At 54.2% G+C, this 21,490-nt stretch overlaps 1 long non-coding RNA gene across 1 annotated transcript in view; it reads left to right on the forward strand.

Moving 5' to 3' along the window:
- Nucleotides 1-12,269, forward strand: part of LOC142067344 (uncharacterized) — a 98,891-nt gene extending 86,622 nt beyond the window's left edge. Inside the window, exon 6 of the long non-coding RNA XR_012664000.1 lies at nt 10,026-12,269. This is a non-coding gene — a long non-coding RNA (uncharacterized LOC142067344). The remainder of the gene's footprint in view (nt 1-10,025) is intronic.
- Nucleotides 12,270-21,490: the final 9,221 nt, after the last annotated feature.

Below are 21,490 nucleotides of genomic sequence, written 5' to 3' on the forward strand. Positions count from 1 at the left end.
GGCCAGATTCGCAGCCGGGGTGAAGGAGGTGTTTCTCCGGGGATGCTCAGCCGGCATTTGCTGGTGGAGGAGTTTGTCTGGCTGCAAGTTGTCCCTTTGGGCCAAAGCGTTTGATGCAACAAAACTATCTGAGCCAGAGGCTCTCTTCTTACTTTTCTTAGCAGCAGGAAGCAAAACTGGGGTTTCTTGGCATACGTGGGGGTGTGTAAGGTAGCAGAGGAGACGGAGCTGGGGTGTGTGATGCTTGGACCCTTCGGGGGCTTTGCAGGATGAGGCTGCGGGGCTGGCGGCTGGGCTTAGCAGCATCTCCCTCGGCTGAGATGTTTTGTAAGGGAGGCCAGAAAGGAGGGAGCGGTGTCTGCGCAGCCTGGCACAGCAGAGCAGAGGGAAGAGGAGATCCGGGGTAAAAACAGGCACATGGAGAAACTTGTTCCCTGTTTCCCCCCCTGCACATGCCCTCTCTGCTCACCGAGCATCTCGCCAGACCTCGCTCAGCCAAGGGCTGCTAGCTCCCGCCGTGTCACCGGGCTGCCTGGGGGGAAGGTAGTGCCGAGCCCACCATGGCTCGGTCTCGGAGTGTCCCCCCAGCTCCGGCCCTGCCACAGGTGGCCTTGGGAAAAGCACTTGGCGGCTCTTTGTCCCCTTTCCCCCCTCTGCGAAGGTTTCCTTTGTTCCAATTAGTCCATAGGCTCTCCAGGGCGGGGGATCCTCCAGGAGCCTGTTTGCACAGCGTTCGCCCCAGCAGCCCCGCGCTGCCTCTGTAAATACCAGCCGTGCAGTGCAGACAGCAGCCGGGCAGCTCCGGAGGTCTCTCTCCCACCAGGAGTCCTGGCTGAGCAGGAGGGGAAGCGATTCCCCTCCCAGCACGGGAGAAAGGGGCTTCCCAGCTGAGCAGGGGGCTTATTTTTGGTGTAATTTGACAGACCCTGTTTCTGGGGTGCTGATGCTTTTTGTGCATGGAGAGGAACGGGTGGATTTGGGAACTGGGCTATTTACTCTCCATGTCAGGGGGGTACCAAATGTCAGCAGAGCATCCCCTTTGCACCAGCCCAAGGAGCAATGCTCCCAGCCTGACTCCGGAGCTGAGCTCCTCTCCCTGGTAGGGCCAAATTCACTCCCCAAAGCTCCCAGTGAGCACAGCCCCTCCTGCCAAGACCCTGCTGAGCCAGGGACTAGCGAAGGTGTGTCCGAGCCGGCTCTTTGTGCGGCAGACGGAGCGCAAGCCGGCGGCTTCGCTGTCACAGTCGGGATGTTTGCCCTCCCCGCTGACCTCTCCCATCCACCTCCTGCCCTCCCTCGGCAGCTCCTCCGCGGCGCGGCAGGGGGGCAGCAGGGATGGACAGCGGCTCCTGCCAGATGTGGGGGGGTTTCCCTGACAGAAAGCTTCAGCGGGGCCTTCGCCACCCTGGGGAAGTTACCAGTGGCTGGGCAGCAGTGCCGCAGCTCTCAGCGCCCGCTGGGCTATCATCTTTTAACTACGCTGGGGCAGGAGGTACCGAGGGGGGAGAAAACCCCCAGGAGGGGATTTGCCCACTGATCTGGGGAAAGAGCTGGGGGCCATAGTCCCCCAATGCTGATGCTGCAGTGGAACCTGAGTGTGAGGGTGCGGAAGGATCGGTACCAAGCTCCTGGCATGGCCGTGCCGCTGAGGAAATGCAGCCCACTCCATCGTAGGAAGGGGCCAGCATGGTCAGGGCTTTCATCCAAAGGCTCACGGGTATAATCCTGAACCCCACCAACCTCAGTGCAATAAAAGTGCCTCCGAAAGGCCAGCCAGGCCCTTCCCCTGCCGCTGCACCTGCGTGAGGCGGGCAGAGCCGGGCACCGTGTCCGGCAGCCTTTCCCAGGGCGCCGGTGCTGCCCAATGCGGTGGGAGAGCTCCTGCCTGGGTGAGGCACCAAGGAGGAATGTTTGCAGCGGCCTCCTTCCCATACAGTAAACATGAACGGATGACCCCGGAGCGACATGCTAGGGTTGAAACAGTCTGTCTGTGCACTGGAGAGCCGTGGGAATGCAGCGGCGGCTACGTCACGCCGGGCAGACAGCATGGCCTCGGGGACCGCGGGCGCAGCCGTGGCCTCTGCGAGTCGGGGCTGGGGGTCTCTGGTCCGGCCGTGCCCTAGGCAGCAAACGCGTGCACGCTGCCAGACCTTGTCTTTGCAAGGAAGAAAAGATAATGTGATTATTTATTATCAGCAGCTGGCTCGGGCGTATTGAATTGACAATTGCTAAGCTTGCGGCAGGATGCTAAGATGCGTCAGCTAAGTTATATCAAAATATCTTTCAACATCTACAGGTGGAAGAATTGGGCAGGATACATAAGGGAACAACCTTTGCACAGCAATATGACTTTCTTGTTTCCATCTAAGACAAGATTCTGGAAATAAATGGGAAAAATCCCTGCAGGGAAGTAGCTCAAAACCTTGCAAAAGTTTGCTAGGATGGAACAAAATGGGAAACGCTGGTTCTTCGAGCAGGAACAGAAAGCAGCAGATCAGTGTTCATCCTCTTACACTTTAGTATTGTTTTGTGGGGTTTAAGAGGGCTGTTCCAAGAGCCCAAAGGCCTCTGAGCAGTTCTTTACCCTTTGCAGCCAGAGCAGGTGGACGCAGCCTGCTCTGAAGGAGGCAGGAGCCAGCGGTTGCGTGCAGGGGGTGACATGTTGGTGGCACGACCACACCGTGCACCAAGGGAACCCGAGGCACAGAGACCGGCACAGGCTGGTTTGCCTCCGGTTTGGGTCCAGAACAAGAAGCGAGGACTAAGCTCCACAAGTGGGAGGGAGCCCGCATTGCCACCCTGTGAACAGAGATTGACACCTCCAAGAAGAAAAGGCCTTGCCGTTATCCCTTGTAACTCCCATTTCAAACAGCTGAACTCAGTTATTTGACTGTGCCCTCCTACAGACAGAGAAAATTCATCGTATTAATATTACGGGCCCCACGCTGTTACGTATTAAGTACTAAATATCTGCGGACACTGACTCTGCGTACGGCACATCTGCCCCAAAAGGGCACGGGTGAGCCCGTGGTTCTCACTAAGTCAGACGTGGAAGGGCGACTTGTTGCTTCGTTTCAGACCGATGCATGTTTTCATAAAATCAGTCCATTGAAGCAGGGATGGAGGCCATAACAGTATCGTGCATGCCAGCAAATTTCCACTCCTGTTTTTCCAAGCTAGTTGCTTTTTTTTTTTTTGCTCTAGACAGCCTGAATGTGCTGTTCCTTATCTAATCTTGTATTGATGTGTCTGTTAGGCAAGGTATGCAGCATGTGTCACTTCTGAATACCAGCATTCAGGACCAGCAAGCTGCTCTGGATAAGCTATTAATATTTTTGCGTTTCACACCGCACAAGGCTTTTTCTTTGCTGATCTTAAAGCACTCGGTTAGTTAGTTCATTATTCTTCCAGTTTATAAAACAGCAATAAGTAGTGTCTATAGAGACAAGCCAGCCTTTGACACACACGAAACCATATCAAGTCAAGGGAAACGATGGCAATACCATACGTATAACAATAGCAGAGAACCAGACAGCCCCAAAAATAAACCTAATTCCCCATGCTGCGTTAAGCGTTGCCTGATAATGTTCAGCTCGAAACAGGCAGGACACCCTGCAGTTCATGAGACGTAGGCTATTTTGGTCTTAACAAATATTAATTAAGCCTCTGAGGATGGATATTTATTGTATCTTTTGCTCTTGACACAACAAAAAACAATCTGAAGAAGCTACAAGAGCAGACAAATAACTGTGTTTACTAAATATGTGCAAATACCCTGGCCCAGCTGGATACACAGGGATGTTTTACCCTCCTCTCCTGCAAAGGCTGTGCCCCGTGTAATGCTGTCCTGGTGATGGAAACAGCCAAATTTCCAAGAGAAACTGGGCTTTGCTCCGTACCTTTAATTAAATGTCGGGATGAGACAAACCAGCCTCCTTCCCGGGAGCCACAAACCACTCATCCTTTGGGCAATACAGCTTCAGCGGCCAAATTTTTTCCAATTCAAGAGCCTGATTTTGGGCTCACAAATCCATATTTAAGCAGCTGCACAAGAATCCTCCGGAGTCCATAACTCCTGGAGGGGGTGGAGATGTGCTGTGGTTAATGCTGTGGTGGTTGTTATCATCACCAAGCCCCAAACAGGGTGTCGGGTGCTTTATAGCTAGTTGGAAGGAAGAGCCTCTTCTCCGAGGACAGCAAAATCTGCCTCTGTAATTAATTGTAGGAGCTGTGGGTGTGGAAGATAGCAGGCAGACATATGTACGTACTCATATTTGCACCGCAGTAGGTCAGGAAATGGGGTTTTTCTCTACTGCAAACGTGACTGTTTTCAGGGGAGAAGACAGGTCTGCCTCAGAGCTACCCCAAAGCACAGCAGCAGGAGAGTAGGACGATGCACCCAGGCCCCGGTCCCTGATTTCCCAGGATGGCCACTGCCTTTCTGGGAGGGAAGCAGGGGCCCTGGCCCCGGTATGGTTCGGTTTTCAAGGAGAAGTTGAATGATTCCTGGGGGAAAAGGCACATTTCACACGCAGAAGCCCTCACCACCCATACTGGCATGGGAGAAAAGCGATTTGCCGCCGAACACCCGCTCCGAGGCGTCTGTAGCTGGGAGCAGGTTTATCCGCACACGCCTCTTGGGCCATATGAACTGCAGGGCTCAGACTTTCCCAGCCTGGGGGCCTGGCTCCGGGCACGCGCGCCTGGGTTTGGGCAGCTAAACCAGCACCCTGGCTTTGGGGGGGAACGGGAGAGGCGCGAATCCCACCGGTGCTGGACCCGTTCGGGCCGGCTGGCACCCACCCTCATGGGGTTTGCGTGCGTCTGGGTGGAAGCGGGGGCAGGACTCGGTGGGTTTGTCCGTATGGGCTGTGCCACCAGATTTTCTAACTGATCCTAGGGAAAAAAAATAAAACCAGGAGGGGGCAGGGAAGGTGGAATTAATAAAAGAACAGGATTTAAAAAAAAAAAAAAAAGAACAGAGAAGAAAGTTTTGTGAAAAAAAGAAGAGAAAAAAGAGAAGTAGCTTCACAAAGTGACACTTAATTCAAAGCTTTTACTTCGGCTTTTCCACCTAGGAAGCATGAAAGCAGCTAAATTAGCAAAACAGAAGTAAACTGTTGACTGCTTCATTGCAGGATTAAGTGTGATAAATGGAGGTTTTGTTCAGCCTCTGTCCAGATGTTGTGTCTACGCTGGGTGGGTTTTTTTCTTTTTTTTTCTTCTTCTTCTTCTTTTTTTTTTTTACATTCTTGGCCTAAGGCCCATATATATTTTGGATACTGCAGGGAGTATATAATATCATTGGAAAATGATGTGGTCTGGTAACCTTTTAAATAACATTTCCTCCCTCCTCTCTTTTCTAATAGTTTGTTTTTCTTTCCATGTTTTCCTTTTATTGGGGGGAAATTTTTTTTGGAAATTAATGAGGCCAAAGTTTTAAAACAAACAAAACAAACAACCCCCCCAAACAAACCAAAGCAAAAACACACCATTTCCCTCCCCATTTAGGGGGGAAAAAAAGAGTTAAGGGACTCGCAAGGGCGCAGGCTAAGGATGTGTTTGGGACTTTTTTTTTTTCCTGTCTAGAAAACCTTCCTGATTATTTTTTAACATTCCCAGCGCACTTGGCCCCGAAGCCAGGCTGGGTTTGGGACAGCAATTTCAGTTCCTTGCTCTGTTTGCATTGTCGGAGCCCCCCGACCCCAAAAGCACTTTTTTTTCTTTTTGCCTTGAATTCCATGAAACGGAAGTACCTGTCGCTCCTGCAAGAGCCGGACGGAGGAGGCCGATGACCAGCCTTTCCTGAATCTCAAACAACAGCATCCAGCAGGAATTCGGGCCTCCCAATTTTAAGCAAAACAAGGTGGGGGAAGGTGGCGAGGGCAGTGCCCGCAGAGCTGCCCGGCCGCGGGGCAGCCGTCCCGGTGGCACCGCCGAAGGGGACGAGGTTGCCGACCCCTTCCCCATGGCAGGACAGCGTTCCCCGGGATTTTAGCATCCCCCCCAAAAAAAAAAAAAGCAAAGCCATATTTTTGCACCTCTGCCATGCTGTGAGTTTTGCAAGCGGCTGGATGCTGCCGGGGGGAGCTTTACCCCACCACCGCGGCTTCTGGCGTGGGCACAGCGCTCCAGCTCCACGCTCCCCTCTCGCCTCCCGTGCTCCCCATGGGGCTCCTGGGTGTTTTTTCCAGAGTCCACCTTAAAATCCCATCACAACGGCGGCTGTGCCTCCCTTGGCTCAGCCTGGCTTCGGGAGAGGAGCCCGGCCCAGGCTAAAATTGTGCTATTGACTCACCCGCTGGCAGTGGGCTGCGAGGCCGGCACCACTTCAAGGCAGTTAAAAGAGCATTTGGGGTCTCACCACCACGGAGGAAGGACCACGCTGGTTTAACCCTGGGATGGCAGAGCCCTGCTGCCCTGAGGGTGAAGCCCTTTCCCTTGGGTGTGCTGTGGGCAAAGAGGGTTAAACAGGGGAGCAGCATGGGTGGTAATAAGAGGTACCAAAATGGGTTGGTTTAACCCCTTTATACCTGCCAGCAAGGGTTGGCTGCCGGGGGAGTTAGGGGAGGGCAAAACGAGGGTGTTCACCACCCAAACATGGGGCTTTCCGCCTTGGAGCAGGGTCTGGATGTCAGCACCTACATTACTTAGGACTAGCTTTGCAGTGACTTTAACAGCCCTTATTGCTTCCCAGTACAAGGTGAAGGGCAAACCCGCCGGCTCTGTCCATCTCAGTGCTGGGGCTCTTGTGACTGTAAACAGCTGGGAAGGGATGGGGAAGCCTCCCTAGGGCAGTGCCGTGAGGATGGCCAGCACGGAAACCTCGCTGTGGCTCTCGGATGCTGCCCCTGGTCGAGGCACAGAGCCCGGGTACTCCCTTCCCGGGACGGCCGGGCTGTCCTGGCGCTGCTGCCAGCACCGGCTGGCCGTGCCACTGGGTACGCCGCGCGCTGCAGCGGCACAAGCCCCCATTTCCCAGCCCTGCCCCGTGTTCTGTGCGCTTTGCTTTTTCCAGGGTGACGTTAAACAAACCGAACCCACAAAAAAAAAAAAAAAAAGGTGAGAATTTCAGCAGATAAAAACGCAAAGCGGCAGCCGTTCGCAGCAGTAAACACCTTGGAAAGTCACTCTCAATTTTTCTCCCCACCACCACCTCCCTGCCTCCCCTCCTCTCCCTCTCCTTCCCTCTCTCTCTCTCTTAAGGTAGCAGCGTGGGAGCTTTGCCAAAACATTGCGGTCCCGTGGGGAAGCTTTCCTCTCACTGAAAGAGCCCTTGCGCCTGCCAGCCCAATTAAAACAACGTGAAAGGAAAGCAGCATCTGGAATTGCGCTGCCTCTCACAGCCAAGTCACAATTGTTTAGTCTGAAAGTCGTTTCAGGGAGAGCGGGGCTGGCTGGCTGCGCAGTGGCCCCCACATCTGGATTTGCGGCTAGACAGCCTCTTTGGCTGCAGTCCTGTGTGCATGTGCATTTTTAACTTTAGGATATGCTGACAAGTTAAGAAGTCAGAAAGTCAGTCACAGTAACAGCCTCCGCGGCCCCTTCCTCCCTCCGCCCCTTTCTAACACACACACGCAGTTGACTAAATACAATTTTCTGACATCCTTTCATCTGGAGAGAGTTTCTTCCCTTTCCAGCCTGCAGCTCAGGTCCCCGATGAGTTATTTGAGCTGAGCCAACACATGTGAACAAAAAGTCTTCTCTTCATTTTATGCTCAAGGGCCCGTCTGTGCTACCCACGTTTCGCCGGCAGCGGGGCTCCGTCGCGCTCGCTCCGCGGCCGCCCCGCGCGGGGACCGTCACGGCCACCTTGCTGCTGCCCGCAGGGCTCAGCCTGCCCACGGGGTTTTGCTCACGGCCAGCCGTGGGCCGCTGACGGTGATGTGATAGGGGCCGGGAAGTGTTTGGGGTTGAGCTGCCCATCAGGGCACGCATCCCGACGGGGAGGGCAGGAGCGTGCAAAAAAAAATGAGCTACCGATCTCAAGCGGCGCCGTGGGAACGCTTCCAAGTCAGCCTCGCCATGTTTTGGCCAAAGCTTTTGCCTGCGTGTTTTTTTTTTCCTCCAAATCCCTGGCTGTGGCTGAGATGTCGGGGTGTTGGTCATTCATATGGCAGGCAGGATCCCCCCAAAAATGGGATGGGAAGGGCAAATCTGAACTTTTATAGATACAGCTCAGAAAAGCCACTGACCGCGCTGCTTTTACCAGCTTCGTTTCTTCACGCAGTGCCCAGAAACACCCCAAGCCCCCACCAGTGTGGTTTTGCCTTCCCAGGAGCCAGGGCAAGCACCAGAGTGGGGACGGCCCAGGAGCCGATGCCCCGGCAGCACCGAGGCAGCCACCGTGTCGGCACGGTCCAGCCACCGTGGTGAACCCTGCTCGCCAAAACGCTGCCGGGCGAACCCATCGGGACGGGAGCACATCCCATCCTCCTGCAGGACCCGTACAGCAGCGAGAGGCTTCAGAGAAAACCCTTTTTATAATGAACGACTTCCCTCCAAGCTACCAGAAACATCAGCACGACCGAGCCAGCGGCGTCTTGCCTGGCTCCCGCTTACATCCCTCCCTTTGCCCAGCTGTGCTTTGCGGTATTCGCCTGCGCGCTGTGTCAGGGCAGTAAAATGGCGATAAAATAAAGGAAAGTTTCCATCTGAAGGGAGGTGGCTGTTATGGGCTGGGGGCCCCCGCTGCCACCTGGACCCGTTCCGGGCTCTGCTCTCAGACCCGCGCCAACCACACGAAGGCTTTTCCGTGTTACGGCCGTGAGTTTTCAAAAGTGGCTCCTGATCTGGGGGCTGAGCACAGTTAGGGTTTGGTGCCAGGATCCCGAGCACCCCAGGCTCACGGATTCCCCTGGAGAAAACACCTACCCAGCCCCTTAAAGCAAGTGCTGTAAATCCAGCATCTAAAAAGCCTGGGGGCAATGCTCTGAGGTTTCCCCTCTGGGAAAGCAGCTTTTTGCTTTTTTCCCTTGGTTTCCACCTAGAGCTGGGCTTATCCTGCCCCTCACCCCAGAGTCAGGCCACGTTGCTTGGCCCTTGCTCAGCCCAGGTTAACCAGCACCCAGAAACAGAGCTCCCCCCCTGCACCAGAAACGAGACTGGGGCGATCCCAGGGAGCGGCCGGCTGCCCTGAGCCCCCTGGGATTTGGGGCGAGTTATTGTACTCTGGCGGACGGCTGCTTTTCCAGCTGCCCGTCCGCAGGCTCTCCCGGCATGTCCCTCGTGCTCCCGTGCCTCTGCCCCTGTACGCGCAGGAGTGCCGCTACCAAACTGGTTTAGCAGCTCTGCAGGGCGAGTTAGGTTGTTTCGAAAGGCTCCCAAATACATGTTGTTCGCAAAGCTCTCCTGTATAAATAAATACCAGCATTTCTTTCCTGACCTTTGCTCTTTCGCCGGGTTTCTCCTAAATGCAGAGCATATGAAACTGCCTTTTATCCCCAGAGAAGCCCCGGTCACCCTATCTCCGTGTCTCTGTGTGCACGGTGGTGCAGAGAGACATGTGGGAACTGTCATCTTCATCTTCCTCCCTCCCGGCAGCCTCAGACCTTGGGCTCATGGGAGACCCCAAAGCATCTGAGTTTCTCGCGCCTTGAGCTGAGGGGCCGGAGGAGGGATGGAAAAGCAGTGCCATCAATGCCAGCATTCACAAATCCCATGCGAGGCCTCCAGCTTATTCCGAGATGGGTTGAAAACCCGTGCCACAATGCTGTAACAGCTGTCCCCAGTAAATTTGTTGGGGTTTTCTTTATTTGCCTTCCGCTTTCCAGGCCTGCCGGAGTAGCGAGGTCGTATCTCCAAGTGTGGCTGGGTGGCCAGAGGTTTTGCAATTTTATCAGGAGTCTCGTGGTAGGCAGTGTTTGCTCTGAAACCTGTCATGTGGCTTTGTTCGCTCCGGCTTGCTAAAGCCCTGGGAGATCCAGGGAGGTAGAGAGCCACGGGGGAGAAAAAATATTCATATAGCAATAAAAGAATATAAAACCTTTAGGAGCCTAGACCTGATTGCAGCCTTGTCCCTGCAGGGCCTGCATCGCAGGTTGCTCATTTTCGGCGGTGCAAGAGCAGACCCTTGTCCTCTGGCTGCGCTGCAGAGACCCCAAGGATATTGGATGACAGAACATCGCCTGCGCTGGCTCCAGGCTCTCACCCACCCTGAGGTTGTTCTTGCCATTGGAAAGCAGTGCCTGCTATCGATAACTCTCTGATTGATGGTTGGGTAAACTCACCTTGTTTACCAATGTGGGTGTCATACTGACAACAAACAGGTCTCTACCTGAGTGTGTCATAAGCGAGGGAGGACGGTAAATAAGAAATGACACGTAATGCTGCAAAGCCTGGGGCTGCTGGAAACAAGGGAACAGATTCCTGCTCTGCGTGGCACGTTGCAGCAGAAGCAAATCGAAGGCTCGGTCATCTCCTTGGAAAACACCGGAGAAAATAACATAAAGTGCTCGAAAAAAAGGAGAAAGAATGTTTTACCCTGTCGCTAGATTGCAGGGTCTTTGGTGCAGGGACCGCCTTTATCCAGAGTTTGCCCAGCACACAGGGACGCTGCGGCAGGGCTGCCGAGCCAGCTCCGCGTGGGCACGATGCACGCGGCCAGACGGCGCTGCCCTGGGGCAGAGGCACCTGGTGCAAACCCCCCTTGGAGCAGTCCCCGTGCCATAGCTGCTGGCACATGGACAGTGACCTAGGACACCCAAGCCGGCTGGCCAAGGTCCCCCCTATACCTGGGCTGTGGCGGGAGCCCAGATCGTGCCTCACCGCATCCCCTCCTGCGCTGCATCCAACCAGCGCTAATTACAGACGTGCCAGAATCTCCTAATTACACTGCTGTGGGTGCCAGGCAAACCCACGGCCTTGGTGAAACTAGCCTGGGCTTCAGCAGAAAGCCCACCAAAGTCTGCAGAAAAAGCCTCACTGAAGCCGCTATCCTGGATATACACAGGTACAAGTGAGGATGGAAAAAGCCGCTTCTCCTGCCATCTGCCCCGGCCAAGGTGCCGGGAGCCAGCGTGCAGGCTGCCAGCAATGCTTCCCCCGCTCCCCAGGCGTCTCCGAGCACATCCCGCTGCATCCAGCCTTCCTGCCCCAAGGCACCCAGCCCTCCCCACTGGCAGGACCCCGGGGAACAGTCCTGTGCCCCCACATGATGCTTTTCTCCCTACACGGTGTGGGCTGTTCTGCTGCTTGCAGAGGGGGCAGGAGGAGCAGGGGCTCCCAGGCATGAAACCATCCCTGGGGCAATCCCTGGCTGACACAGCCAGGTCTCGGGAGGCCTCAGCTCTGGCCGTTGCAGACCAGCTTGACAAACCCTCCCAACCTGTGTTTGGACCTCTGGATTTGGTTGAAACCTGGAGCAGTCACTGCAAAGCCCTGGGCGAGAGGCAGAAGGCTCCAGTTAAAATCAAGGTGTGATTTCTCAGCACTGTGCTCTTCCCACTAAGTGGTTCAGCTCCTCCAAACGCACTTTCAATCTGTCTTCTCCCGTTTCTTCTTCTCCTGTTGCAGTCAGAAGCAGCAGATCAGCCTTACTTGAAGCAGGACCATCTAATATTTAAACTCAGGTCCAATTCTTCCCATTTACTTCCCAAGTGTCCTTGCGCACGCCATTTCCCTCCGCCTCAGGTTCCCCACCTGTGAAATAGGGCTGAAAACACACCGAGACAGTATAAAGTGCCCCAGGCTGTACAGACATCCTCGCTGTTCTGGCGGTAACTCTGAAGTCTCTCGTTTTTTGCCAGTGGTTTAATGAAACCTGCTCTGCGAACCGATCGGCGTGACGGCGGCGTGCCCCGTGGAGGTGCTGAGCCGTCTGTCACGGGCGCTGCTGAGAGCTGCTAGAAATATATCATCCCAGAGAGCCCCACACCGATTGCTGGGATGAAAAATTTCATGGGAATAATGTACGCCACGGGATAGCAACGTGGGATACTGGAGCCACAGACCAGAGATGCTGAGCGTGACACTAACAAGGACGAAACTTTTCATTCACCCCTCCCTGCCCGGTCCCCTCCGCCCGTGCTGCACACGCACGCACACACACGCACCCACATACGGAGTTTCTGGGTTTATTTTATATTTTCCCTTGTAAAGATTTGTGTCCGAGCTGCTCTCGTATCAAAGCCAGCAGTGGCCCCTAGGATAAACATGCGGTCAGAAGACAGAAAACTCCAGGCTAAAACACTATTCGTTTCACCCATAGCAGCATAAACTGAGAGGCTTTTAAGAAGGGCGAATGGTTTTCAGTAAATCTCTCATATCAGCAGAAACCTTTGAAAGAGTTTGTTTAAAGGCTGTGGAGATAAACAGCCCAGCCAAGTGTTTGTTTAAGATGTATGTACTCTGTGTCGACTGGTAGGCTGGTATTTATATCAAGGGGGGGAGAGGAGGGCTAGGATCTTTTTGACCCTTTGCTAGCTACAGCTGCACGAACTGGGGTGTTTCAAGCGCTGGAGGGCCTGGGCTGGGTCCAGGCTGGGTGTCACACAGGACCCTGGGCTGCAGCCTGGGACAAAGCCAGGCAGGTGTGCGAGGGTGTGCAAGGGCTTTGGGCGAGCGTCAGCATTTCTCTGCTGTGCAGAGGTCCTGGCTGAAATGGCTGTGCCAGGCACTGGGTAGATAAATGTCTGGTGAGGGATTCCCCACCTTGGACAGCTTGCACGCTGTGTAAGCCCCATGGAGGGAAGGGGAGGAAGGAAGGATGCACAACCCCGGGAAGCAGACGGGCGAAGCTCAGCCCAGATTGCCTTTGGCCGTGCAGCAGCCTGGGGGTGACACGGGGGCTCACAGTCATCGCCTGAGCCCCGCGCCATGCCTTCAGCCGCAGCTGGGAATGGCCCTTGGGCAGCTTAGCAAAAGGCAAGCTGAATAAAGGTGTGTCGTGTTTCAGGTGACATTGGCTGTAGGGCAATAGAGCCAGCGGCGGTTAGCAGCACGCTGGCACGTCCCCACCACGGTGATCCCAGAGACAGGACCGTCCTGGGAGAACTGAGGGGACAGAGGGCTCTTGCACTGCCCCAGAGGAGCAGCAATGCCAGGCTGGGCAGGTGCCTTCCTCACTTCTTGCTGTCAGTCGTGGCTGGCCCCGCGTAGGTCCGAGAGCCAGCTTTGCCTGCAGCACATCCCAGCCACGTGCACACCCGAGCCGTGTAGCTCAGCACCTGCAGGGTCTCACGCTGGGGCCCCTCCTGCAGGGAGAGGTTTGGGGGGGGTCAGTCTGCCCCCGCCTGCCCAGCCAGGAGAGCACTCCAGCAAAGAGGGGAGCGGAGACTTTCCTGGCGACAAGCCGGTTCTGTCACCTTCCTTTTCAGACCTGCCCCTGTAAATCATCTGGATGGCTTTTTCCCCTCTAAACTAAACAAAACGTGGATGCTTAGCAGCCTGTCGCTGGGAAGGAGGTGCAGTCAGAAGGGACTTGCTCTAGATTTACCCTTGCATAACAAGAAGCAGAATCTGGCCTGTTTCCTGGACTGGGAGGGTATGCAATATCCATCAGCTGAGCTGGGCACGTGAATAACACTTATAGCATCTCCCCTCATCCTGAGGGATCCCAATAGCACATACAAATCTTCCAGGCACGCTCAATGCTCCTGCTGCCACTTCTAGGACAGATGCTGGGGTCAGGATCAGAGTGTCCCATACACCTCCTGGACATGGGAAGTGAAGGGAAAATGCTGCAAACAGCTGACTCTGTCAGGTGGAAATTAAACCCTGAGAGCTAAGGACTCAGCTGGTTTAAATCAGCATCTTAACACTGGTGCTGGTGGAGTAGCACCAATTTACACTGGCTGATTTGGCCCAGAGTGTTTTGAAATCCAGCCAATGCTTGCAGCTTCCACCACGGGCAGCCCAGGGGCACCTGGATAAAAGGGGCTCGGTCTTAATGGCGTGTTTCCCCAGAGGGATGGAGCCTCTCTCCCTGTAGAGGTATTTACACCCTCCAGGGCAGTACGTTGGCACTGGGGTTCGTAGCTCCTGGTACGATGGATGTGTCATGGGAGCATTTGGCTGGAAGGTGAGTCTTGACTTAGGTAACAAGTCTGATTGTATGTGATGTTTCATAGCCAGAAAAGCACACAGGCTGCTCTCCTCACCTGCTATGTTTTGGGTGTTCAAGCTGTTGGGGCCCCAAGCTCTTGCAGGCATCATATAGACTCATAATCAGTGTAAACCCCACAATTTAAAATGCAAATTCTATCCACAGATAGAAAAGAAATTTTTTTTTAATTGGTATAAACCGGAGTTTGGAAGAAAAATGAAACCTTCAACTGACTCAGGGTTTTGTTTACAGAAAATCAGATGATCCTGGTTTGAACTTTTAAAACTGTTGTCATATTTTTAGGAGTTAGAGGCACTAAATATTCTCCAAACAAATCCCTTCAAAACTGCCCCCCCCATTTCTGAACCGCACACAGGAGATGCACTCAGCCTGCCCCTGTTTTCTTATTTCTAATCTGAAAAGATTGATAAGGCTGACCTGCTCTTGAAATGTTTCAATTTGGCCAAACCCAGCAATTTTTGTAGTATTTTCCCTCATTACTTGCTGAACTGCCTGTTCAGATCACCTGGCTACTGAAGCACCTCGAAGTTTGTTATGGAAATCCTCATTTTAGTCCTACTGCAATCATTAACATTCAAGACAAGGCTGGGGTGAGCGCCCAGCTCTGCTCTGCCAGAGCCTGGAGCCCGCACTTCCCCGCGAGTCAGGGCAGCGAGAGGTTGCTCAGAGGGTCAGGACTCTCTCGCAGGTGGCATCGACGCCTCCCTCTAATCTCTTCTTTTAAGTCTTGTTGTGAAAAAGATTGTGACCTCCCCTGGTTGCATATTGCAGAACCTGAGAACAGGTTTTTAGGCTAGGGAAGCAAAGTTCTCCCTATCTTAAAACTGCAAGAGAAGCCCCTTCCTGCTCCTCTTGTGCTGGGAATATGGGGAGCAGTTGATCCCTGTCATCATGAGAGCAACCTTTTATACTGTAGGGCTGTTATCATCTGCCCTCCTTAGCCTTCTCCGGGCTAGACTAAACAGACACAGCTCCTCCAATCTTCCCTCGTGGGTCATGTTTTCTAAACCTCTTATCATCACTTCTCTGCTCGTCTTTGAACTCCCTGCAGTTGGCTGATCTCTCTCCCGACAGGCAGCGTGGCTGGGTACCTGCCCGAGCCCTGCACGGAGCAAAGCCCGCGGCATCCCCGTGCACCCTGCTGCAGGCTCTCTTGCTCCGTCTGCACTAGGCAGTTTGGTGGTTCACACCGAGCCTGCGATCAAATATAAACCTCACCCTTCGTTGCAGCACTTGCTCGCCAGCCTTTCACAAAAAAGTTAGAGTTTGGCTTTTTGATTCTCGCTCCTTGTCCCTTTGGCCTGACTGCGGCTCATTAGATCGTTCATTCCTTTTATCGAGAAGGTTTTGAACGCCAGCCCTGTCCCCCCAGATGGCAGCCCCTCTCCAGGGTGCTCTCACAGACATTGCACATGTACTCTTTGCGTGCAGCCGAACTTTCCAACAAAAATATTAACCAGGCCTGGGTTGGGGACAATCCCTCCTGCCCCAGCCCTGAAAAAGTCCCTTCATTTTGATGGCAAGCTGCTGATATCTCCTAGTGTGGTTTCCCACCCGCTGCGCCTCTGCAGGATGACGATTTCATCTCGAGGCCGTGTTACTTTTATTTGCTTATGAGAATATCGGGGAGGCTGCCCCAAAGCCTTCCTGCAGTCAGCCTGTGCCCCATCTGCCTCTCCCCGTCTCAGCCAGGCCAGCTGCCTTGGCGCACAGGGAAATTGCCTTGACGCAGTATTCTAGACAAACCCATCTCCTTGCCATTATCTTGTAGCTCCTTACAAATTGATTGCTTAATAATCTATTTGTGTCTTTTTCTGAGTATCAATTTATTCTGACTAATCCCCCCCACTTTAATCATAGATGTTATGATCGCCTCTTCCAGTCCTCTGGGAATTCACCATCTGAGTCCCTGTAGATGCAAACCAATGGATCAGAGAGGGCTTTAGTCCCTCCTCAGGTACCAAGGGGAACCACAGAGGTTTCTCCAAGCCCATCCCCACTTGGACATGCCCCACTTGGAGTGGTGACAGCATCTGAGGGGGAGTTTGTGACACCCACCCCCCCCAGCCTTGGGGCTCTGTGTGAAGAGCCACCAGGTTAGACACTGGGGCCACGGCAGCTGGGGAGGCACGGGGCTTGGCTGGGCTTCGGTGCAATGACGAAGGATGGAGATGTGCCAGCCTTGCTTGCAGCAGAGCTCTTTGCAAGGCCGTCTCACTTCTGCTCTTTGCCGTGCCCATTGCTGTGTATCATGAAAGCAAATCCTGAGAAACCACTTTCTTTGCTCAGCGTGAATTTGGAGCTTCTTGTTTCTTTTTCCAGCCCATAAAACGCCCATTCCCCTCCCTGGCTTGGTTCTCCTCCACACCCTTCTAATTTCTGTGCAAAGGAAAGCCCTGTGTGAGATACTGATTTAAAACCCAGAAGCCAATACTTTTCTTTTCAAACCTCAGCGTTTCATCCTTCCTCTAAGAAGGAAGGAAGCCCCTTTTGTTGAGTACACAGCCTGTAATTTCCCTGTCAGATCCTAGCAGCAGGTCAGTGTTGTGACTGACTGCGTGAGGATCGCTCCCTTAAGGGTAATTACACTAAATTTCCTTTTGAAGGACAGCTTTCTCTGGATATGATACAAGGAACCCGCTTTTTTCCATTCACTTAAATTCATGAATTCAGCGACTGTCACCAAGCGTGCAGCAGTCGGGGACTTACACCCCTTCCAGCTCCAAGGCAGAGCCTGAGGAGGTGGCGGGGGGGACACGTGGCCGAGCCCCCGCCGCATCGCCTGTGGAGTTGTTGAGCTGGGATGGGCCACGCTGGGGACGGGAGCTCATCGCGGTTCCGGAGGATGGAAGAGGGCTGCAGGCCGATCTGGGATTTCTTTGCCATCGGCGTGCTCTTCTTCCCTTCCTTCCACCTGGGTGGCATCGCAAGGCTTCATCCATTACTTTCTGGCATCTCGATTGCTCCTGTGGGCTCACCCACCATGTGTCCAGGAGTCACTCGTCAACAACAAACAGTTAAAAGGAAGAAAATAGGCTGGAAATATCAATGCACTTTGGTAACAATAAACCCTGCTTTTAATTTATGCTAATATGTAGGGTTGTGGTGACAGTAAGAACAAAATTACAGAGTGGCTTTCTAGCTGGTAATTATCCCTCCATTTTCGTTGCTCGGGAAGATGGACACACAATTATGCTCTCTTGCTGTATATTAATACGGATTCTTGACATCTTCAGCAGACCTGGAGCTGTCATCGGGCTTTTTGTCTACTTTAATTGAAAATTAATGGTTACTGTGTTACCACGGAAACCGTGGCAATGGACGCCAATAGCGCTCACATATCAAACAGGCACTGGTGGCATTGTCTGTCCGTGTTGACCTTGAAAGTTAAAAGAAAAACTTAAATAAAAAAAAAAAGGGAGGAGAGGGGTAGGAAAGAAGGAAAACCCTTGAAAACAGAAGGTTGGATACTGCACATTGAGGGCGGGGGAGAAGGGGAAAGAGGAATGTGAAGGAAAAACTTGGTGCCTGCTGTATCTCGGCAGGGAAAAAGAGGGACCTTCAAAATAGGAGGGTTGGACTGGCAAAGTGGAGAAGATGTTTGAGTATATAAACCATACGAGTGTCTTGTGAGCAGCTCCAGGGCTGCGTGGGGCTCCGCGTCACTGAGTCGTGGGGTACATGCGGGGCCGTCGGTGTAAACGATGAAAAAAAATCACACGAAGGAGCCCTGAGGAGGGGAGGGAGTGGGCAGGACTGGGGATAAAGTTAATGGTCTGTGTGGAGATAAGAGAGAAGAATGGGGGGGGGGGGGGCAGAGGGCAAGAAAGAGGGAGAGAAATAGGCTGAAGGGAAGAGACTCCAGATTTGCTTTGACTGGAAATATTGCCTGGATGGTTGCAGAGCCTGTGGACTAAAGCAGCCCCCGCCGGTGCTCTGGAGAGTGTTTTGGGCCTGCCGCCTCCTCCGGCTGCGTGGCACAGAGGGACCCCGCAGCCCCTGCCCGCCCCCAGAGATAAGAGCGGGAGGAGCGGGCTGGGGGCGTGCGGGGGGACCCTGCTCCAGCACCTGGGATCGCTCAGCTGCAGGGAGACGGAGGGCTGAGCCCAGCCCTGCACCCAGCCAGGGACCCTTAGCCTCCACCATCTGGGTCAGAAGTGGGTGGGATGACTTCTTGGAAATGCAGTTTTAGGAGGTTTTGCTTTCCCTAGCACCAAACTTTTGCTGTTCCCCTCTTCCCCAGCTCATCCAGGGGAAATGCAGCAGCTCCTGCCCTTCGGGGGCTGCTCCGTGCCCTTTGGCAGGGCTGCAACTGCGGGAGGGGGGCCCCAAAGCAGCCTTTGGAAAGGTGGACCTCCAGCTCTGCTTGCCAGGGTGCAAAGGCATGGCAGACCCTTTCCCTGGGACAATGACAGGGGAAGCAGAGCACATCTGTGGCACTGGGTGAAAAGTGGCTGGGTCTCTTCCCAGTGACATGGTGGAAAGCAAGCAGGGGACAGGCAGCAGCCGTGGGGAGCAGGGTGCTGCCTGCCCACAGTGGGTCCCAGTTTCCTGCACCTAAACGAGCTGCATAATTGGCCTGGCTTTTTCTCTTCCTTTCTTGCTCTCCCTGAGGTTCCCATGACCCGTGGTCCTGCTTTTAGCAGGGGCTGGAGCATGGGGAGAGGCAGCTGCTCCGCTTTCCCATGCACAATAAAATGCCACCTTAGAGCAAAGGGATTTGCAGCTGGTAAGAAAGTTGTCACCACCGTGGTATGCCTGCTGCCCCTGCCTGGGAGGAAGGCAGAGATGTCACTGCAGAGAGTGGAAGTGGGAGCGGTTTGGTCAGGAAGTGAAACAGTGAAATTTCAGAAACCACTGTGAAAAGGCAGATATTCCCCAGGCACCCACAGCCACTCAGTGGTGCTTAATGCATCCTCCCACAGGACAGTGTTTGGTCTGCCCGGCCTCTTGTCTGCTGCCACTGGTCCGGCTGCACCCAGGACAGCAGAACCTCCACATCCTCACTCCCCTCGCCAACATCTCTGGATGCAGCACGGAGGTGAACCCTGGCCTCTTCAGGAAGGTGATCGGGGGTCTTTTAAAGCCAGGAGCCTGTCCTCCTCCCGAGCAAACAAGAAGACAAACACAGCGGATGCGCGCCTGAAAGCCAGAGCCTTTTTTCATTTTCCCCGCATCCCTGATCCCAACCTTAATCCCTGCTCTGAATCCTGTCAGCCCGGCTGTTCTAGCACTGACATTGCTGCAGGCATCTTCTCCGCTGCCTTCCCTCAGATCTGCCTCCTCCTGGGACGTCTAAAGAGGACTCTGAGATTTCTGTGTTACTGGATGATTCACTCCGTGCCCTCCAGCAAAGCGCCGGGGCTCCCCGGGGGAAGACGGGGGGTTGCGATGCCAATGCCGTGCCGGCGGATGCTCCAGTGCGGCAGCCAGGGCTCGGGGCCGCTGTGCAGCGGCTGCAGGCTCTGGTCGTCTCGTGGGGGTCATCCAAAAGCAAGACCAAAGTGGGGGCAGGGAAAGGGGTGCTGCTGCCTTTTGCTAGTGCTGGCACTGGTGCCTGGTGGCGGAGATGAAACCATCACCCCAGGACTGCGTGTACCAATTTTGCTGTCGGGTCGTTACAATAATGATGATGCGCTGGAGTGTTTTGCCCAACGCGCCATCGATTGGAGGCTGTAAATGCTCAGTGATAGACACATCACCGGGCCGTGGGCTTCCGTGGGAGAGCGGCTCTGGAGGAGCCTGCCCGCATCTGCCCTCGCCCACCCATGCAGCCGGCCTCGGCGTGAGCAAGCCCACGGCCTGGCTGGGCTGGCAATAACCTACAGGAGAGCGAAGGGGTTTCTCTGGGGTGGGTTTCCCAACCCTGTGTTCAGAGGGCCAGGTGCCACCAGCCCTCACCTCTATTTGTGTGCCACTGGGAGCATCTGCTCCCAGTGATGGTGCAGAGACCTGGGCTAAGCCCATCTTACTTTAACCCTCTGAGGTGGGGGAAGGAAATAAAGAAGTCTGTAGGCTGAAATCGTCTTGCTTGGCTACATCCAGTTGCAGCAACAGCACAAGGCCTGGATTGCTGCAGTGTTTGGGGGTTTCTGCCTCTCTACCTATGGAGCTCAGGTGGCACCGAATTCTGGATCCAAACGCCTCCGGGTGGGTGGAAAACCAAGGCTGTTCCATGACCGCAAGTCACAGGCTCCCCGTTCAGGCAGGTTTCCTCAATAAAAAACAGCCAGGCTGAACTACAAGTTCCCCAGCAGGCATTCCCTTTGCCGTTGGAGGGATGATGATTTCTCATGCCCACCCTCAGGCTTTGCAGCCCCTTCCCCACTCCCCCATCAGCTCCCAGAGGGGAAGCGGTGGAGTAGGACCGAGACCGGCAGCCTCTGGGACCCCAGGTGTTGTACCCCAGGGTACCCCGACATAAGCCCTTTGTGCATCACAGTAAGGAAAGGAGCGGTGTCTTAAGGACCTTCAAGCTGGAAAAAAAGTTATAGGTTCTGCCCCACCGCTGACACCTGGAGCAGCCTATGGAGAGGGTCTGTTCCCCCCGAAACCCACCCAGGGCAGCTGGGAGACCCCCAGGCACTGGCACCCTCTCTCCATACTTTAATCACTGTTGCTGCATCTGAGCGGGTGTCAGTGCAGTGGCATAAAGCTTTTACTGTGTTTTATGTGGGCACTTGGAATACAGGCTGCAGGTGGTTTTTTTTCCCTTTTATTCTGTATGTGGGGACTTTAATAGTACATGTTTGGATTTTATTATCCTGCGTACGTGGGTTTTATGACAGGAAAGGTGGGCATTTTAATGAACTGCTCAAGACACAGGAACAAGAATGGAAAGACATTTTCAATGGCCCTTTAATAAATAACAAAGATCCCATCCATTTAAATGTTGTAAGCAATAAAAAATATGTATGTGTTGTTGAACATACATAGTTCTCATGAAGCTAAAATCCTTTATTAATGTAAAAAGCTAACTGCACCCACTACACAGATAAGAATAGATTTGCTTTTGGGGTTGCCAATGCACGATGCCAGAGGTTCTGAGGTCTTCTGCGCACCCGGGGCAGGACAGACCAGTGCCAGGGTCGGTCCCTCATCACTGAACAGAGGCATTGCAGGGGCTGCCTTTGCCCCCCGCTCTCTTGGGAGCAGCCCAGCAGCATGGTGTGGCTGGAGAGGTTCATCTCTGAGCACCGCTGCGCCGTACGGCAAACCCCAGGACATGAAGAGGAAAAGAACTGTCTATCCAGGACCATAAAGGCATTTTTCTCCCCTGGGAAATTCCCCTTGCTGCCCCGCTCCAGCCCTGCCCGCTGCTTTTCCCTTCTCCCCGCGGGCAGGGGGGTGGGCGAGAGCAGAGCATCCCAGCTGGCTGGGGGGCACGGGGCGAGGGCTGCGGCCGGCCGCCGCGCTGCCCCGGGG

Source organism: Phalacrocorax aristotelis, chromosome 21, assembly GCF_949628215.1.
Source record: "Phalacrocorax aristotelis chromosome 21, bGulAri2.1, whole genome shotgun sequence".
NCBI classification, from domain to species: domain Eukaryota; kingdom Metazoa; phylum Chordata; class Aves; order Suliformes; family Phalacrocoracidae; genus Phalacrocorax; species Phalacrocorax aristotelis.